This window comes from Zingiber officinale, chromosome 9A (genome assembly GCF_018446385.1).
Source record: "Zingiber officinale cultivar Zhangliang chromosome 9A, Zo_v1.1, whole genome shotgun sequence".
Lineage (NCBI taxonomy): Eukaryota > Viridiplantae > Streptophyta > Magnoliopsida > Zingiberales > Zingiberaceae > Zingiber > Zingiber officinale.
Window position 1 is genome coordinate 44,701,423 of NC_056002.1, and position 21,025 is coordinate 44,722,447.

Here is a 21,025-nt window from a genome sequence, read left to right on the forward strand (position 1 = left end):
AATACCTCGATTCCTTTTTTATTTGTTTTTTTTAAATAAAAATTCTTTAAATCTTAATTCTAAACCCCTAAATATATATATTATAGCACCTAATATTTTTTAGTTTTAAAATTTTTTAACTTCATCACTATTATCCAACTCCTAAAGATAATAAATCACTTAATCTGGGAGTATATATATATATATATAAAATATGAGATGAGCCTCACAGTTGCCGAACATGATAGTTCTTTTAAGTTCTCGATTACATAAATAAATTTTATCTTTAAATTTAGAAGTTGAGAAGTTGAGTTGTGTGCACACGCGACACGCCGTGTGTAATCACTACAAGAAAAAAGGTTAAAGATAACAGTCTTTTACCGTTGTTGTAGGCAATTTAAAACTGTTGTTAAAGGCCCTGTTGTTAAAAACACACACTCAAAGACAATAGTGAAAAACCGTTGTCTTTTCTATGAGTGTGTGCTTTTAACAACAGTTTTATACTGCATATAACAACGGTGAAAAATCGTTATCTTTTTTAGATAAAAATAATATATATATATATATATATATATATATATATATATATATATATATAATTTTCTAGTATTATAAATCATTCAAAATACTAAATTTGAAAATAAAATTTAATATACAATTTTCTAACATTTGAAAATAATATTTACAATACAAGAGATTTTTCTGCTTAGATGCTAGTGAAGAGGTGGCACTGTAGCTCCCAGTGTTCCTTGACCTGCTAAAGTCTTTCTATTTTTTCGACTTTTCAACATTCTTCCCAATACTCTTGAGGACACCTGCTCGAATAAAGATATATATATTACAAATTAGAAATCAAAATTGTACACCAGATTCTAATTGCACGGCCTAAATGTCACATAACCATCAAATAATTGAAATGCAATATTATTACATTTCATGTATCTCAAGATAAGCTTCTAAGAAAAAATAGACCTCAATAGAAGAATAATTGTATGAAAAAAACAGACCCCTTGCAACTGTAAGCAAATTTGAAGGGTATAGGTGACAATAAGAGATAGATTTCACATCAAGATTCAACCTTAGCTTTAAGAAAGAATCATGTGAATCATGAGCATATGCAGTTGTGACGGGAATAAAACATCAAAATTCAAAAATCTACAAGAAAAAAGTGAAAAAGAGGGACACAATTTGCATTAAGAAGTGATTGATCACACAATATTAAACATTTATCTATAAGGAATCTGAACTTTTTACACAATTAATAATGAAAACAACCAAACTATTTAGAACTATTATGAACACTATATAAAAGAGTTAAATTATTCAAAGTATACGTGTTTCATAGACATAATGAACTATTATGAACACTGCATCATTTTCCTCAACAACAGAAGCTTGCTGAGATTCATTATGAACGAGAAGTTTGATTTACATAATTGGTAGTAACATGTATGCAAAAATAAAACAACTAAAAATTGTAAAACAATAAATATGAAGGTCAATACTTAGAGTTACTCAAGGAACATAAATACTTGCAATCAAGCAAGAGTTAGCAACTAACATAGAAGCTCAGTAAACTGAGAGAAAAAAAATCCCTAATGACATAGTTCAAAGCCAGAAAATCTGAGACAAAACAGTTTATCAATACAAAACAATATAATACCATGTAGTAGATGAAGTTTGGAATTGGGTGGTCTAAAACATCCAAGTCGGCAGCTTTATCAAAAGCATTGATGAACATCTACAAAATCAATAATTAGGATTCCATGCCAAGTCTCTATAGCATTTACAAATCATGACAATCAGAAAAGGCATTCTTATAGTTAAAAGCCACCATAAATTTGACCAAATCAAAAGGAGCTATAATAATGAAGCATTGTGCATTCATAAGAAAGTACTGTAGCATCATAGGGTTCTTTTTCCCTCGAGATGGCTGGAAACATTTTGACACTTTGCATGTTTGGCTACTAATTTTAGGTTGCCCATAAACTAGGAATTAGATGTGGATCAAAACCAACAAACATGTAAACACAAAAGACTCGAAAAGCTAAGACCCAAGCCTTGCCTTGGCTAAACTGGATATAGGAGTAACACATGCAAACTAAATAACTAGAGGCCAGAAAACAAATAGTGCATCTATGCCAAAACATGTTACTGAAAAAATAATGATATATATTTTTTAATATCTCTAGTTCACATAAGACAAAGCGTGTTGATGAGACTTAATCTCCAAAACATGTTATAGGAAAAGAATGATGAAAACAAAAAATTGAATATCTCTGGTACACATCTGTTCACAACTGTGAAAGTGGAAAATGTTTCCATGATACATTAACACTCATAAAATGGGGAGTTAAAAATACAGTATCAAGCAAACCTGCAAAGAATATCTTGGCAACAATGACCATGGCTGGGAGCTTCCACAACAAAACCAACTATAGAGAGATCTGCATACAATTGAAATAAAATGCTATCACTAGAATGCATAAAACTGTGAGATCTTAAAGGAAAAGCTAATGAACAGTTGAAAATCATGAAAAATGAAAAAGGGTAACTATGAATAACACTACATATAAGAGATGAAGAGATTGAGCAGGACAATGAAAGTTACTCTATCTAAAAATTTATCAAAAAACTGGGGTTGTTTAAGAGAACAAAAAAATTGAGGCCTTCAACCTTACAAAATAATGGACCAAGGAGGATCGGAAAAATAAAATCAATGAGCAAAAAAATCATTCACATCAAGGCACACAGTTCCAACAAGTTAAAGAATAGCGCATATAATGATGGTTTTCAAAATCAGTGCTTCATTTAGAGAAAAACCTCAGTGCATAATAAACTTCAGAGTTAAAAAACATGAACCAATTAAATTTAAGCGCATACAAACATAAACCCCTATTTATGAACATAAGCGCTATTCTCCACAATGCCAATGTTAGTAATCCAACGAAGTCGAATAGGAAAGTTAAGTAATGTTACACATAACATAAAATTTTTGATCACGTAAAGCATTGACTGGATAGCAAGCAACAAAAAGTCAGATAAAGTTCCCAACTTCCCTTGTTATTGTTTAATCAAAAGGATTGCGTCCATTTGACATATAACTGTTGGAGCAATCCCGATGGTCCGCGGGACCATGTGTTTTGGTGTTTCGGCAAAGAGTTTAAGTTAGGTTCACCCTTGTATTTGATATGTGTACTTGAGTTGTGCAGGACTGCAGGATACACATGTGACTCAGGTTGATGGCTTCGGGTCTGGTGAAGGATGGAGCATCCGAGAGACCGTGGACAAGGCAGCGAGGACAAGGGCCGAGGGAAGCGACTTCGAGGCATACGCGAAGGATGACATTGGGGACGAGCCGCGGGCTTGTATGCATCCGAGGGACGAGAGCCAAAGGAAATAGGCTTGAAGGCAAGAGGTCAAAGCTGCAAAGGAAGCGTCAAATGAGTCGTAAGGGTGAGGGTACGAGTGCATGAGAGATTGTACTCGGAGTAAAATCCAAGTTTTAGGGGTTTACTGTAGCGTTACTGTAGCAGTACTGTAGCAGTCGACTGCATGTTTTAGCAGTCAACTGGTGCAGTCGACTGGGGCAGTCAACTGGCAGGCAACAGAATGTCTCTGTTCGCTCGGTTAGTGTGGAATCGAACCGTTGGGATGTAACGGTCAAATTTCCACAGAGGGCAATCGACTGCATGTTTTAGCAGTCGACTGGTAGGCGGGATTTTCCAACCCGTGGCCTATATAACCAAGCCTTGGGAGCTTGGTTGAGGTTGACGAAATTAGACTTGGTTAAGGTCTAGTTAGTAGTCTACAAGTGCTCAAGAGTTTCCCTTATGTCCAAGAGGTCTTGGTGAGTTTGTGGTGAGGTTTCTCCACCTACAAGGAGGTTTGAGCTAGCCGGAGATCTTCCGGGGAGTAATCCACCGACGGATAGGGATCGTCCACCTTACGGACACGTCGTGGAGTAGGAGCTTTATCTCCGAACCACGTAAATGTTCGTGTACCTTGGTTTGCATTCTTTCCTTTAGTATTTAGCTTTCTACTTGCTTTGTTTGCATTTCCGCTTGCGCACTAACGTTGTAGAAAGAAGCGAGTATTTGGGGGTGCCTTCTATCCAACCCCCCTTCAAGCCGGCCACAGATCCCCCAACAAGTGGTATCAGAGCGAGGCCTCTCTCCATTGGACTAACCGCCAAGGAAGCAAAGATGACCGGCTTAATTGAACCGTCAAAGCTTGAAGGTAGAGGCTTATGGGACATCACGTATTGGATGATGAAGATGGAGGTCTTCTTCAACACGGATTGGGACACCATGATGGTGGTCAAAGAGCCGTTTGAAGTCCCTAAAGACAAGAAAGGGAAGAAGCTTCGATCACGACATTGGACGGAGGAGCAAACCACACTATCAAAGGCAAATGATAAGGTAATATCCATTTTGATTGATATTGTGCCTAATGACGTGATGAGCTGTGTAGGAAAATACGAGAATGCTCACGATTTGTGGAGCAAGATAAAGAAGGTTCAATGGGAAGAACCTTTGCCTACACAAGAAGAAGAAAAATCCGAAGAAACGGATGAAGAAGCTCGAGTAGAGGAGGAGCAACCGGAAGGTGACGAGCACTCAACATCCGAGGAGAAGAAGGATGAAGAAAGGCCGTCCACAAGTGTGGATGAGGAAGATGCATCATCATCAACATCCTCAAGAATTGAAGAAGAATCCAAGACAAGTGAAGAGGATGAAGAAGAGGTCTTGGAAGTGGTCAACCTAGCATGCACCTCCACCGAAGTGAAGTCAAAGGACCATATCACTTGCTTCGGGTGCAATGAGAAGGGACACTACAAGAGTAGATGTCCTATGGGTAAGAAGAAGGTAGCTCCTAAACTCAATTCAATTCATTTTGAATCTAATTTGAGATGTAGGAAGAAGAAGGAGAAAAATCATATAGTGTGCTTCACATGTGGTGAGCGGGGTCATTACCACACCAAATGCCCAAAGAAGAAAGAGATCAAAAAGTTGGCACATTTGAAGAAGGAGGAGAAGAAGTGGAGGAAGAATGGAGGCTCATGTCAAGGGGGAGCTCCAAAGGTAAAGGGTACGGTAAACCCAAATTTTAATTCGAAATCAAATTTAAATTCCTCCATGCATGCTAGGAATAATTGTTATTATTTACCCATGCAAAATTTTGGATTTAAATATCATGATAGGAATAGGGTTAATGTAGATCAAAATCCCAGGAAATCTATGCATGAAAAATCTAGAAACAATAGACCTAGGGAGACCCAAGGCATTAATCCCAAGAAGGGGAGACACATGCCTAGGAAGGGTAGGTCTAGGAATGTCCAATTTGGACAAATTAACTCTAGGGTTAGAAACCTAGAGAAGAAGAATCAAGCTTTAAGGGGAAAGCTTGATAAGTTGGAACAATTCCTTAAGAGATTCAATATTGGATCTAAGGAATTAAGGATGATGTTGGGTAGCCAAAGACCCAACAATGATAGATCGGGCTTGGGATACCGATCTAGTCCCTCTAAGGCCAATGAGAGTTCATATGCTAGGGTGGCAAATGATCATGGCAAGGGAGAGGTCTCCAAGGCTAAGGGAAAGTCTTATGCTAGGGTTGCATATGACTATAGCAAGGAGAAGTCAATAAATGGCAAGGGAAAGTCATTTAATGGTAAGAAGAAAATAACTAAGGACAAGGTGTCCAAGGTTAAGAAAGTTACGTTTGTAGGCCAAGTGTCACTGGGGGTGGACCGATGTTGCCTAACCATTGTGGATGAGTCACCTAGGGAGGTGACTAAGGTTAAGAGCTCTAGGGGGAGTTCAAAGAGTCAATTTGGAACCCATGGCCAATGGATCTCAAGGGGGTTTTACTTGGGAGTCTAGACAAGCCATGGAATGTGCCAAGTGGTTTGGAGACGGACTTGAGTCTCAAACCTAGGGTTTTGGCACAATTAGTTTATGTTTCATGCAAGAAATATGACAATTGGGGTCATATAGCATGAAAATTGATTTTGGATGTATAAATGTCATATAAACCAATGCTAGGGATGCATTGTGGGTTAGTATGGGCAAATACATCAAGAGGAAGCCAAAACTAGGACTTTAGGTCAAGGTTCAATTGAACTTTTTAGCTAGTTTTGTGTTTTGTGTCAATCTTGGGATTGGTGATAGATATATTTATATATATATTTTTCCCAAGTAGACATTGATATAATAGACCTCTCCACAAAATTTGGAATTTTTTGGAGGTCTGTGGAATTTCTGGCGCATTTCTGAAGTTGACCAGAAAAGACTGATTTTTTTCATGAATAGTGTACCAGTCGACTGGTACAGTTACCAGTCAACTGGTAACACTGTTCATGAGCACAGAATGTCTCTGTAAGCTCGTTTTCATGGGGTCAGTCGACTGGTACTTCTTGCAGTCGACTGATACCAGTCTGGAAGTGTTTTCAGCACTAGATTTTGACCGGGTCAGCTCATATAGATATATGGGATCCATGGGGGATACATACATGAGTTTAGGGTCATTTGGATGACAAGTTTTCAATAATTGGGATATTATTGGAGAACTTTTTGGATGTTAGGCAAAGGGGGAGAAGTAAGGTTTAGTTGGGAAAACCTGAAAGTACCTTTGTGTAGGGGGAGCCTTGGGATAGGTTCTTAAAAAGTCCGTTGTAAAAATCCTAGCTCATGGGGAGCGTAGGTGTAAGGGGAGCCTTGGGATATGTTCAAATGCATGATGCATTGTTACGGCGGTTGCCAAGTGTGTAACCTTGGCAACGTAAGTCCATTCGGTAGTGTAAGTCCAAGTGTGTAGCCTTGGCAACGTAAGTCCATTCGGCAGTGTAAGTCCAAGTGTGTAGCCTTGACAACGTAAGTCCATTTGTTTTAGCATGTTTATTTGCTATATGTTTTCCCTAACTTAAACGTATTGCCAAATACCAAAAAGGGGGAGATTATTGGAGCAATCCCGATGGTCCGCGGGACCATGTGTTTTGGTGTTTGGGCAAAGGGTTTAAGTTAGGTTCACCCTTGTATTTGATATGTGTACTTGAGTTGTGCAGAACTGCAGGATACACATGTGACTCAGGTTGATGGCTTCGGGTCCGGTGAAGGATGGAGCATCCGAGGGACCGTGGACAAGGCAGCGAGGACAAGGGCCGAGGGAAGCGACTTCGAGGCATACGCGAAGGATAGCATTGGGGACGAGCCGCGGGCTTATATGCATCCGAGGGATGAGAGCCAAAGGAAGTAGGCTTGAAGGCAAGAGGTCAAAACTGCAAAGGAAGCGTCAAATGAGTCGTAAGGGTGAGGATACAAGTGCATGAGAGATTGTACTCGGAGTAAAATCCTAGTTTTAGGGTTTTACTGTAGCGTTACTGTAGCAGTACTGTAGCAGTCGACTGCATGTTTTAGCAGTCGACTGGTGCAGTCGACTGGGGCAGTCGACTAGCAGCGAACAGAATGTCTCTGTTCGCTTGGTTAGTGTGGAATCGAGCCGTTGGAATGTAACGTTCGAATTTCCACAGAGGGCAGTCGACTGCATGTTTTAGCAGTCGACTGGTAGGCGGGGTTTTCCAACCCGTGGCCTATATAACCAAGCCTTGGGAGCTTGGTTGAGGTTGACGAAATTAGACTTGGTTAAGGTCTAATTAGTAGTCTACAAGTGCTCAAGAGTTTCCCTTGTGTCCAAGAGGTCTTGGTGAGTTTGTGTTGAGGTTTCTCCACCCACAAGGAGGTTTGAGCTAGTCGGAGATCTTCCGGGGAGTAATCCACCGACAGATAGGGATCGTCCACCTTACGGACACACCGTGGAGTAGGAGCTTTATCTCCGAACCACGTAAATGATCATGTAGCTTGGTTTGCATTCTTTCCTTTAGTATTTAGCTTTCTACTTGCTTTGTTTGCATTTCCGCTTGCGCACTAACGTTGTAGAAAGAAGCGAGTATTTGGGGGATGTCGTCTATCCAACCCCCCTTCAAGCCGGCCACAGATCTCCCAACAATAACGACCCCAAAAGCTAAGAAATTCGATCATCTTTATCACTGGTTCCTTCGATGTAGCCATTTGCAGTAGCATCCTTCGAAAACTTTTTGTCTAACTTATCCTGTATTTGAAATAAAGAGATCAGAATATGATGATGAAGAAAAAAGATGATGATCAAACACAGAAAGAGAGACTAGAAACACCACTTCTGCAGAAGATCTACGAGACTTGCCCATCACCACTGCTGCTGCCAAAATATGCAATTTTTACAATCAATTGCCCATAAGTTAAATATTTATAACAAGATTAACTATCACCGTATGCATAAGTGCACATGAGAATACCAACATCATTATAGATCATAGGATGTCATTATGTGAACAACAGAGAAACAAAAGCACAAAGGTAGTCAAACAGGACAAACAGAAAGCACAATAAGGTAGGAAAGGATCAAGCAGGAGTCAGTTTGTTGAACCAACATTGATCACACTGACAGTACAAAACTGAACACTACAGTTTAACCACCAATTCTCTCCTTGGTCACAACTCAAGCATCTCTATTTTTCTGGCATCTAAACTGGGTACATTGATCATGCAGCCATTCTCATGCAAAAGCACACAAAGTCACAAACCACATAGCGCAACACTCCAAAGCCAAACATTACCCTGACCCACTGAGGTTGTCATCGCAATATGCCATTCGAGAAGGTATCCATGTACACAAATACACTTCAAGTCCACAAGACAAAATCATAATCCAACATATGGATCCATTCGTCCACTAACCTCAATTTATTTATGAGCATCTTATCCCGCCCAATCATCCATAACCAAAATACAACACCACACCAGTTAATTGTTACTGCAACAATGGGAAACAACGACCATGCGCTAGCCTATGACTAACTCTTGATACGAAGGCATCCAAAGCAAAGAATAGAAGATATGAATCTACCTCGAAAACGCTTCAGGTTCCCTAGGACGTGGGATTGGATAGATTGGTAGGCGAGCTGCTGCCTCGCGAATCTGGCTGAAATCTAGGGTTTCGGAAGGAAGGTAGTGCCTGATGGGAGAAGCTGCGAGTTATAGTTCATCGGATATGTCACACATGCTTCCATGATCTAGACCCTCGATGTCGCCCTACAATTGCTCTTCCCAGCTACTGCTACTCCTGCGCTTCTTCGGTGAGCGAGAGATTGTGAGAAAAGAGGGACAAAAATGCTTAGGGATCGAGAAGGTAAAGGGGGAATGCGGCGGCAAAAAAATTTCGAGGAGAGGGAAAGAAAAAATGCGGCGGCAAAAATTGGCGAAGGGGAAAATGGCGAAGGAAAAAAAAACACCAGTATTCAACATCACTTATAGACAATGGTTTTCAAAAACCGTTGTCGTAATCACAAAAAAAAACGCACATAGACAATAGTTTTCAAAAACTGTTGCCGTAGCCTTTAAAAATCGTTGTCGTAGTCTCAAAAAAACATAAATAAACAATAGTTTTTAAAAACCGTTGTCGTAGGCCAAAAAAACTGTTAAAAGACAATGGTTTTTTTTAAAACCGTTGTTAAAAGGCAAAACAATAACAATTTGGCATAAAACTATTGTTGTTTGAGTGTTGTTAAATGAGGATTTTCTTGTAGTGAATATAATACATTGAAATCATATTGACTCTTTATAATGAAATTATATTATAAGTTAAATCATTTTAGTATTAAAATATTAAAGTAGAGTCATTAAGGTAAAGTACACTTTTGAAAATCTGAATTATTTGGGTTTTTGAAGAGTGTCACCCTTACGTTCAGAATCAAGAATTAATTATTTAGGTAAGATTCGTCAGACTCATGTTATAGTGCAATAATGCAAGGGTGACGTTAGAGAATCTCAGCAACAAACTAACATGCTATGAAAAAAATTAATTTAATTTAATATTATACTTATCTTAGTAAAAAAAACTAAGAAAAGTATATTTTTTAACATCGTCGGCCTAAAATATTTATAGAAGTTCTCATAGTGTTGTCAATTATGTGGGACTAGAACTATATTTTTTTATATAAAACAACCAGAGAAAATTAATGATGAGAAAAATTCATAATAATACGCTGCAGCTGAGTCTCGAACTCTAGATCACTGATTGTTTCGCTTGTGGAATTACTAATAAATCTTGAAATTATTTTTAGTGTGAATAGAAAAAAATGATATTAACGTAAATTCATTTTAGGCTTCACCAAAGTTATTAGTAAAGGGGGGAGATTTTTAATAAATTAGTAAGATAGTAAGATTATTAGTAATTAATTTATTTATTTGACTTATATTATATTTGATCCTGTCCAAACGCTGAATCAACGGACGCTGGGCACGGGGCGCTCTCCGAACTGATGACGTGGGTCTCCGGCCGGTCGTAGGGATCTCTGGTAAACCTGCAAGGAAGTCGGGCTGGGAAGGAGTTCCCGGCGACGACCCTCCGACGCTCAAGTCAGGCAAGAGGAAACTAGGAAGTGGCTTCGAATATCCGAGAATGCCTACCTCCGGCGAAGTGTGAGGACCCTTATATAGAGCAGTGAAGAAGCTTATGCACACAGACCGAGGTGAATACGTGTCCTCTTACCATACCTCAGTATGGGTTTGTTAGAGGAGCTTGTCTGACATCATACTGCTACAGTCCGAGCACCTCTCTGATGGGACAGTAAAACCTTCTGTCATAGGCTTCTGCATATGGGTTAGTCGTCGAATACGCTTGTTGTCAGAAGATGTTTCCCGATGTTTCCCTTGTCCTTTTGTCTCTTCTGTTCCCGCAACGAGCGTCCGGCTGCTCGGCAGTCCCATCACGTCCGACCGGACGTAGATACTGATCCGCTCGGGAGATTCCAGATCGTGTGCTCGGATAAAACTGTTCACAGCATTACTGCTTTATGCCTCGGCCGAGCGGGTTATCTGCTCGGCCCGGCGACCCTGTTCACCATGAGCGTCGAAGACCCGACTCCCCGTCGGGTTGTCTTTGCTTCCGCTTAGTCCCCGTTCGGTCGGTCGGCCCCCCCTTTCCGGTCGGCCGTTTGACCTTTGATCTCCACGTGGCGTTGACTTCCCTCAAAGGGGGTCCCCCGTCCTTACTGCCGGATCACTTGCCTCCCCTTCAAGTCTAGTCGAAGGAGGCGATTAGTCCGACTGACTGGACCATCAGTTGCGCCGAGCGACGTCCATATGCAACTATCCTCCGCTCGGCCCCCACGGGGGCAGCTAAAATGCCAGTCAACGCCAACATTCCTCGGTATCTTTTCGAAGTTTTCGCCAATCTCTATCATTAAGGTCGAGCACGCGCTCATTAAATGTGTTCCAGTGGCTGAATGCCACGTGGCGATGCTGTCGTCATCGTACGACGGCGGCGTGGTGCTCCGACGAGATCGAGGCGGTTTGAATGGATGGCGCGATGAGTGCTTCGATTCTCGTGACCTGCATCCGACGGTGGAGGCCGCTCGGGCTCAACCCTATAGAGCCTCCGCTTTCTTCCTTCGTCGCATTTCTGCTTCCGCTTGCCCAGAAGCTTCCTTCGGCGTTCCAGTGCTCCGGCGGCTTCGATTCTCCTTTTTCCGGCGATTCAGTGTTCTTTTCCGATCCTCATTCTTCTCTGTAAGGTTCTTCTTCTTTCTTTCTTTGTTAGCCTTGTGTTTCTTGTCGTGTTTTCGTCCTCTGGTCGCTATTTCGTTTGTCATCCTCTTCTTTCTATCATCTACCTTTCTTTGTCTTTTGTTGTTTCGTCCGTTCGGACAATGGCTAGTTCCTCTCAGCCACAAGACCAAGCCCTCGGCCCATGGTATACTACTATGGAGTCGCGCTTCGATCGGCGCGACGCCGATATTCTGATGGACTCCTTCGAAATTCCTTCTGATTTTGAGATTATCCTACCCTCCCCCTCCGCTCGGCCACACAAACCGCCGCGCGGAGCTTTCTACGTTTTCCACGACCAGTTCGTAGCCGGTCTGCGCTTTCCAATCCATCCCTTCATTGTTGAAGTTTGCAACTTTTTCGGCATTCCGCTCGGAAGCCTAGCCCCCAACACTTTTCACCTTTTATGCGGCGTTGTCATCCTGTTTAAAATCCACAATATCCCCCTCCGACCGGAGGTTTTCTACTATTTTTATTACCCTAAACAGTCCGAGTTGGGCACATACATGTTCCAGGCTCGGCCCGGTTTAATTTTTTTCAATAAACTACCCTCTTCCAATAAACATTGGAAAGAGTTCTACTTCTACCTTCGTATGCCCGAGTGGGCCCCCTTCCGTACCCAGTGGCAGGTCGGACCACCAATCTCCCCAGAGCTCAAAAGATTCAAGACACGACCGGATTATCTTCACGCAGCCAACATGCTGGCCGGTCTGAAGTTTGACATCAATAAGTTCCTGCCTGAAGGGGTGATGTACATATTTGGCCTGAGTCCGATCAGGACCCCCCCTTCCAAGCGGCTTCGGTAAGAATTTTACTTGTGCATTCGCTTTGATTGCTAACTGATTTTCTCTTTTTTCCTTTGCAGCGGATATCTTCATGGAGTCAGTGATGGCCGGCATTTTGAAAAGGAAAGCAACGGTGCTCGAGGCCGCGACTGCCAAAGAGATGGAGTCGCTTGGCATTCAGCCGGTCGGCTCTAATGAAGGGGAGAGCGACACGAACGCGGGGGAGTCGGCTGCTCAGGCTTCTCTCTCAGAACAGGCGGCTGGCACAACTGCTAGTCGAGAGCCTTCCGTCTGGGAGGAAGGCTCGGCTCAGGAGGAAGAGCGCTCCCTCTGACAAAAGAGGCGCCGCACGGAGACATCACTCCGCTCGGCTACATCTGCGGTCCATCCATCCGAGCGGACCACCGCCGATTCTCGCGGCAAAGCGCCGGAGGTGGAGGCGATCTCGTTCGATCGGACGCCATCCCAACTAGACGCGTCTGCGGACCCCCTTGAGGCCGTTCCGATCAGCGCCCTTCCACCAGCTTCTCGCCAAGTCCAACGTTCGGTGATTTTGTCCCAATTTTCGGCGTCGGCCTCCGATCTTTCCCCGGCTTCCGCCCAGACGACTCCTGGTCGACGTCGTACCGTCAGGGTCTCACTTCACCTCCCAACCAAAGAATTGATGCCCGAGGCCGATAGACCAACCGCGCCCGAGCACATGATCACAATGAAGGGGCCTCTAACCAAAATGTGGGCCGACGCTCAGGTACGCGTCGCTATGATTCCCCTCAGCAATTTGGCCAATAGCCACATGCAGCAGGCCACTGGGATAAGTGCGTTTCCTTCTGAAGTTTTTTATGCATTTTTTCCGATCGGCCATTAACAATTCTTGCTTATGCCAGAGATGGGTGGAGGAGATCGCCGTCTGCAACCGTCTGGCCATGGTGGACGAAGAATTAAAGAGGTTGAAGGCTCCGGGCGACCCTTCTGGCTCACAAGGTCCATCATATGTCGAGCTGCAGAAAGAGCTCAAAAAGACCCAAGCTTTGCTGGCAGCGGAGCAAAAGAAAACGGCCGACCAGGCGCATACTTTATCCGAGCTCGATCGACAGGTCAAATCACTTGACCGAAAAATAAGCCTGGCGACCGAGCGGAAGAAGACGGCCATTGCCGACCTGGAGAAGAAGAATGTCGAGGCTCGGGGCCTAGAGCAAAAAAGTTAAGGAGCTGATAGACCAGTTGGCCAGCGAGAAGGCGGCCCGATCGGACGTGGTGACGAAACTTGAGGCTGCCCTGCAAGAACACCAGGCCGCTGCTGACGCCTCCCGAGCGACCCTCAAAGAATACCAGGAGGCTGAGCTAAGCCGGGTCACCGCCTTGAGGCAAAATTAAATCCGTTCGGTCGAATTCTCTGAAAAAGTCTGTGAACGGATGTACACTGCCTTCGAGCTTGCTATGAATGCCACCACCACCTACTTGAAGTCCAAGGGTCTTCTTTCTGATTCTGCCATCATCCCAGCTCAAGACCAGGCGACACTCCTCAGCACCATCCCGAAGGATCTTTACGATTATCTGGAATAGAAGTATATGTGTAATTCGGCCGCTCGGCCAAAGACTATCCTTTTTGTAAATCGGCCGCTCGACCTTAAATTCTCTAATGCTATCCTTTTACTTTCTTTTTCTTTTGTTAACAATATGAGTACTGTCCGCTCGGCTTGCCAACTACCGTTGTTCATGTTCCTCCACTTCTCCTCGTTATTCGCCTCTTATCCCACCTTTCTTGTGTTCGAAAGGGGTTTTTTACGAAGTATTTTGCGTAGCTAGTCCGCTCGTCGGAATATATCCTGTTTCGCAAACGGGATTTTCGCCAGATGTTCACGAAGTACTTTTGGTTACTTGGCCGATCGGCCAAACGACTTAAGAGTCGACGTCTTTGTTGTCTTCTTCCGGCCGGAGGGTTTATAGTCGTCGGCGCGACTCTCGATTTTTAACGTCGGAGCTCGACGGTCTTCCGGCCGGAGGGTTTATAGTCGCCGGCGCGACTCTCGATTTTTAACGTCGGAGCTCGATGGTCTTCCGGCCGGAGGGTTTATAGTTGCCGGCACGACTCTCGATTTTTAACGTCGGAGCTCGACGGTCTTCCGGCCAGAGGGTTTATAGTCGCCGGCGCGACTCTAGATTTTTAACGTCGGAGCTCGACGGTCTTCCGGCCGGAGGGTTTATAGTCGCCGGCGCGACTCTCGATTTTTAACGTCAGAGCTCGACGGTCTTCCGGCTGGAGGGTTTATAGTCACCGGTTTGACTCTCGATTTTTAACGTCGGAGCTCGACGGTCTTCCGATTCGGCTGACAATGCCCTATACTTGTGCTAATTTCCCAATTTTTTACTCCTGCATTTCAAATATACAGCCGAACGGAAAATATACAATATACATTACATTGGAGCACCTTTCACCCCGCCCGGTAAGGCTGGAGGTGGTTCGCGCTCCATGGTCGATCCAGTTGTCGTCCGTCTTCATCCTCTAGATAATAGGCACCCGAACGGAGCTTTTCGATGACTTTGAAGGGGCCCGCCCAAGGAGCCTCCAGCTTGCCAACATCCCTGACCGGCTTTACTTTCTTCCACACTAGGTCGCCGACCTGGAACGCTCTAGGGATCACGCGCCGGTTGTAATTCTGCTTCATCCTCTGCCAGTACGCCATCAGTCGGACGGACGCTTTGGCTCGCTCTTTGTCGATCAAGTCCAACTCCATGTTCCTCCGCTCGGCGTTGTCATCATCATAGTTCTGAATCCGGACGGACTCCATGCCGACTTCAACTGGGATAACTGCTTCACCGACGTATACTAAATGGAACGGCGTGACACCCGTTCCCTCCTTTGGCGTCGTGCGGATAGCCCATAAGACGCCTGGCAGCTCGTCCACCCAACTTCCTCCTATGTGGTCAAGTCGAGCCCAAAGAATTCTGAGTATTTCTCTGTTGGTTACTTCCGCTTGGTCGTTGCTTTGGGGATACACCACGGAAGTAAAGTGTTGTTCAATGCCATAACTTTTACACCATTCTTCGAGCTGCTTCCCAACGAACTGTCGCCCATTATCAGATATGAGTCAGCGAGGAACGCCGAACCGACAGATTATATGTTGCCAGATAAACTTTTTGACCATCTGCTCGGTGATCTTGGCCAGTGGCTCGGCCTCCACCCACTTGGAAAAGTAGTCGACCGCCACCAGTAGAAACTTTCGTTGACTGGTCGCCATAGGGAACGGACCCACGATATCCATTCCCCACTGATCGAACGGGCAGGATACCGCAGACGCTTTCATCTCCTCTGCCGGTCGGTGGAGAAGTTGTGGTACTTCTGGCAGGAGAGGCACATCGCGAAGGTCCAAGCGGCGTCTTCTTGCAGTGTTGGCCAGAAGTACCCAGCCAGCAGGATCTTCCTAGCCAGAGATCGGCCGCTCGGATGTCCCCCGCACGATCCTTGGTGCACTTCGTGGAGGATGTACTCTGCGTTCTCCGAGCTCACACACTTCAACAGTGGGCGGGAGAAAGCCTTCTTGTAGAGTTGGTCTCCAACGAGTGTAAACCGACCGACTCTCCTCCTTAATAGCTGGGCTTCTTCCCGATCGGATGGTGTTGCCCCCGATCTCATAAACTCCATGATGTGTTGGACCCCGTGGTAGTTTTGATGTGATCAACCAAGTTAGTTAGGTCCTGCTATGTTTGATCCCTGTGTCTGAGTGTGCAGGAGCTTAGGAACACAGGAAGTCGAGCGGAAGACGCAGCTAGCGAGAAAGACGGCACGGGAAGGGAGCCGACGGGCTCGGTGCGTCGGAAGGACGAGAGAGCTGCGGAAGAGTACTCCGGTGGGCGTGAAGAGCGTGCGCGACGTTCGAGGGACGTTAAGCCGGGACGGAAGGCTGCTCGAGGAAGGCCGGAAATTGGGTTCGAGTGAGCCCTATTTTGGTTGGCCACAATCACCCAAAAGATCGGAGCATCGGAAGTCAAAGTGGAGCAAAGAAACAAGCTGGAATGTTGAGCTGCCAGCTTGGAGGCGCCTCCATCAGGCTTGGAGGCGCCTCCAGCTTGAAGGCGCCTCCAGCCTTGCTGAAGGCGCCTCCAAGGGCGCCTTCAGGCTTGATGAAGGCGCCTTCAACAGTCTGTTTTGACCGTTTGCGCTGCGGATAAAGTTTTATCCGCTGACCGAGCTGGAGGCGCCTTAAACCTTATTGGAGGCGCCTTGGACCCTCGGGATAGACTTTCCAGGAGCTATAAAAAGGCCCCTGGAGCTAGGAATTCAACAACAACTCAAGCATTCAATCTGTAGTGTTTCCTAGCAATAGTTCTGAGCTTTTGAAAGTGTAAAAGGCTTCTCCGCCTTCAGCAAAGGAGAGTTTTTTTAGTACGCTTTTACTGCCCTGGATTAACAACCTTCTTGATTATAACCAGGTTAATTCTTCTGTGTCTTCTTTTACTGTTTTTATTATTCTGTTAACTATTGCACTAACTGAGTTGAAAGAACGAGGAGGGCATAGTTTAATTTTGTGTTTTCAGCAATTCACCCCCCTCTTGCCGGCACTCCGCTGCACCAACATGATAACTGTCCTCCAATCGCTCGGAAACACGAGGCCCTCCATCCGGTCGACGTGCGCCACCAAAGATACTTGTTCAATTGGCTACTGAATGACGACCGGTGATATGGAACTTGCAAGCTTGGCTAACTCGTCTGCTACCTGGTTTTCCGCTCGGGGTATCTTCTGGATAATGACCTCTCTGAAGTGGGTCTTGAGCTTTTCAAAGGCCTCAACGTAAAGCTTGAGTCGAGCATTGTTAATCTCGAAAGTGCCTAAGAGCTGCTAAGCGACCAACTGGGAGTCTGAATGGAGTGTCACTCGACCGACCCCTACATGCCGAGCTGCCTGCAAACCGACTATGAGAGCCTCATACTCCGCTTCATTATTTGTGGCTTTGTAATCCAGCCGGACGGATAGGTGCATCCTTTCTTCTTGGGGAGAGAGTAATAACACACCAATCCTGCTCCCGAGCCGAGTGGACGATCCATCCACAAATATTTTCCACATGGCTTCGGGCTCGAGATTTTGCACTTCGGTGACAAAATCTGCTAAGGACTGCGCCTTTATTGCCGAACGGGGTTGATACTGGATGTCAAATTCACTCAACTCAGTTGTCCATTTGATGAGCCGGCCGGACGCTTCTGGGTTCAGCAGCACTCTTCCCAATGGGCTATTTGTCCGGACTATGATGGTATGTGCTAGGAAATAAGGGCGAAGTCTCCGAGCGGCGAGGACCAAAGGAAAAGCCAACTTCTCGAGCCCAGTGTAGCGAGATTCAGCGTCTTTTAAAATATGGCTCAAGAAGTACACGGGTTGTTCTTCTTCGCTCGTCCTCACTAATGCCGAGCCTACTGCCTGCTCGGTTGAAGATAAATAAATACAGAGCGGCTCACCCACAGCTGGCTTGGCTAGCACGGGCAAAGAGTTCAGGTATGTCTTCAGCTCTTCGAACGCCCGATCGCACTCCTCATCCCAATGAAACTTGGTGGCTTTGCGTAGGATCTTGAAAAAAGGGAGACTCCGGTCGGCTGTCTTCGAGATGAATCTTGACAATGTTGTTATCCGACTGGTCAAGCGCTGTACTTCCCTCAGATTTTTCGGGGGTGACATATCTTGCAACGCTTTCACCTTGCTGGGATTTGCCTCGATGCCCCGCTCGGTCACTATATAGCCCAAGAAACGCCCGCCTTTTGCTCCGAACAGACACTTCTGAGGGTTCAGCTTAACTCCATACTTCCTCAGCGTTCGGAAAGTCTCCTCCATGTCTTTAAAAAGATCAGCCGCTTGGACGGACTTAATGAGGATATCATCCACGTACATTTCCACATTACGTCCGATCTGCTCCTTGAACACTTTGTTCATCAATCGCTGGTAGGTCACCCCCGCGTTCTTCAATCCGAACGACATCACATTGTAGCAGTAAGTGTCATCGGCTGTAACGAAGCTAACCTTCTCTTGATCTCCTCGGGCGAGCGGCACTTGATGGTAGCCCTGATAGGCGTCTAGCATGCATATCAGTTTGCAGCCGGCTGTGGAGTCCACCAGTTGATCGATCCGGGGCAGAGGGTAGAAATCCTTTGGGCATGCTTTGTTGAGATCCCGGAAATCGATGCAAACCCTCCACTTCTTGCCCGGCTTGGAGACTAGCACCACGTTCGCCAGCCAGCTCAGGAACTGGACCTCGCGTATGTGGCCGGCCTCCAGGAAGTTCTCGACCTCCGCTCGGATGATGACATTTTGTTCGGCGCTGAAGTCCCTCTTCCTTTACTTCACCGGCCGAGCGTCCGGTCAGACGTGGAGCTCATGCTGCGCGATACTTGGCGAGATTCCCGACAGCTCGTGCGTCGACCAAACGAAGACATCACAGTTTTTCTGGAGACATTTGATCACCTCCTCTTTCTGGCTTGCCTCCAAATCGGCCGCAATAAATGTGGTGGCCTCCGGTCGGGTCGGGTGAATCTGCACTTCCTCTTTTTCTTCATAAACCAAAGAGGGTGGTTTTTCGGTAATGGTGTTTACCTCGATCTGCGGTGTCTTCCGAGCAGAATTAGCTTCGGCTCGGACCATTTCGACGTAGCATCGCCGAGCCGCTAGTTGGTCTCCTCGCACTTCTCCGACTTTATCCTCAACAGGGGACTTAATTTTTTGGTAGAAGGTGTAGACGGCCGCTCGGAACTCACTGAGTGCCGGTCGCCCCAAGATGACATTGTATGCAGAGGGAGAGTCGACCACGACGAAGTTTGCAGTCCGCGTCCTTCTGAGCGGCTCTTCTCCCAGCGAAATAGCCAGTCGGACCTGTCCGACCGGTAGAACTTCATTTCCCGTGAACCCGTAGAGGGGGGTTGTCATGGGCAGTAGCTTGGCTCGATCGATTTGCAGTTGGTCAAAGACCTTTTTGAAGATAATGTTGACCGAGCTGCCTATATCGATAAAAATACGGTGAATAGTATAGTTAGCTATTACCGCTTTGATGAGGAGCGTGTCGTCATGTGACACTTCGACTCCCTCAAGATCCCTGGGTCTGAAACTGATTTCGGGCGCGCTCGCCCGCTCTTGACTGCAGCCGACCGCATGGATCTGCAGCTGCCTGACACTTGCCTTCCTTGCTCTGTTGGAGTCACCTCCGGTGGGCCCACCAGCGATGATGTTGATTTCACCGCGCGACGTGTTGCTTCTGTTTTCTTCCTCCCGTGCGGACGACCTAGGCCGCTCCTTAGATACCCGGGGATTGTCCTCGTGCCTCTGAGGATGATACCGCTCGGGAGACTGTCGTCGATCGGCCTTACGGTGTCGCTGTCGCCTGTCGGATGACGGCGATCGATGTTGGCCACTCCGTGGAACGGGGTGGGCGATCAGGGGAAGGCTCCGGCAATCTCTTGTGTTATGCGTGTCAGTCCGGTGGAACGAGCAAAACATAGGGGTCCATACCTTCTTCTTAGGTTTGGGTCGCTCGACAGCTACCTGTTGGACTGCTTGGGACCTCGTGTGGTGAGGGCGGATTGCTTCGGCCCTCGGTCCTCTGGGCGGCTCCTGGCGATTGACAGGCTTCCGCTCGGCAGGGGCTAACCGCTCAGTTGGAACTTCTTTTCTTCGGGCCGCCTGGGCTTCTTCCACATTAATGTACTCGTTGGCCCGGTGTAACATGTGATCGTAGTCTCGGGGCGGCTTCCGAATGAGTGAACGGAAGAAATCACCGTCCACGAGGCCTTGTGTGAACGTATTCATCATCGTTTCTGAGGTGGACTATCCATGGCCACTCGGTTGAATCGTTGGATGTAAGCTCTGAGCGGCTCCCGGGGCTCTTGCTTGATGGCGAATAGGCTAACACTGGTCTTTTGGTAGCGCCGACTGCTTGCAAAGTGATGGAGGAAGGCTGTGCGGAACTCCTTAAAGCCGGTGATGGATCCGTCCGGCAGCCTCCGGAACTATCGTTGCGCCGCTCCCGAGAGGGTGGTAAGAAACACTCGGCACTTTACTCCATCTGTGTATTGATGTAGGGTAGCTGTGTTGTCGAACTTACCCAGATGATCATCCGGGTCGGTGGTTCCGTTGTATTCACCGATCGCGGGGGGCACATAGTTCTTTGGTAGAGGGTCCGGCAGGATGGCCTCTGAAAATTGCCGGTTGATCCACTCGGGGGAGGCGTCCGTTCGTGGGGCCTTGTCTTTTCTGTTGTCTCGCAGAGGAGCCTCGTCGGACGAAGATCCTCGATCACGGTTAACTGTTGCGGCTTAAGGAGGCGTACGAAATAGGGCCCGATGGAATGGAACCGTGGCCGGTGGTGCTTCCGCTCGGCCTCCTGACGCGGACGTCGCTTGTTGCTCGATCCGCTCGGCTTGCGCCTTCTGTTTTTGTTGTTCCACAAGCTTAGTTGCTCTTGCCTCGATCAGAGCGTCGAGCTCCTCCGTGGAGAGCATCACCGTGTGCGGTCGTCCAGCTTCGTCCATTGCTTCCGCTCGGATGCAGGTGCGTTCCCATAGACGACGCCAATTTGATTCTGTTCGAACGCTGAATCAACGGACGCTGGGCACGGGGCGCTCTCCGAACTGATGACGTGGGTCTC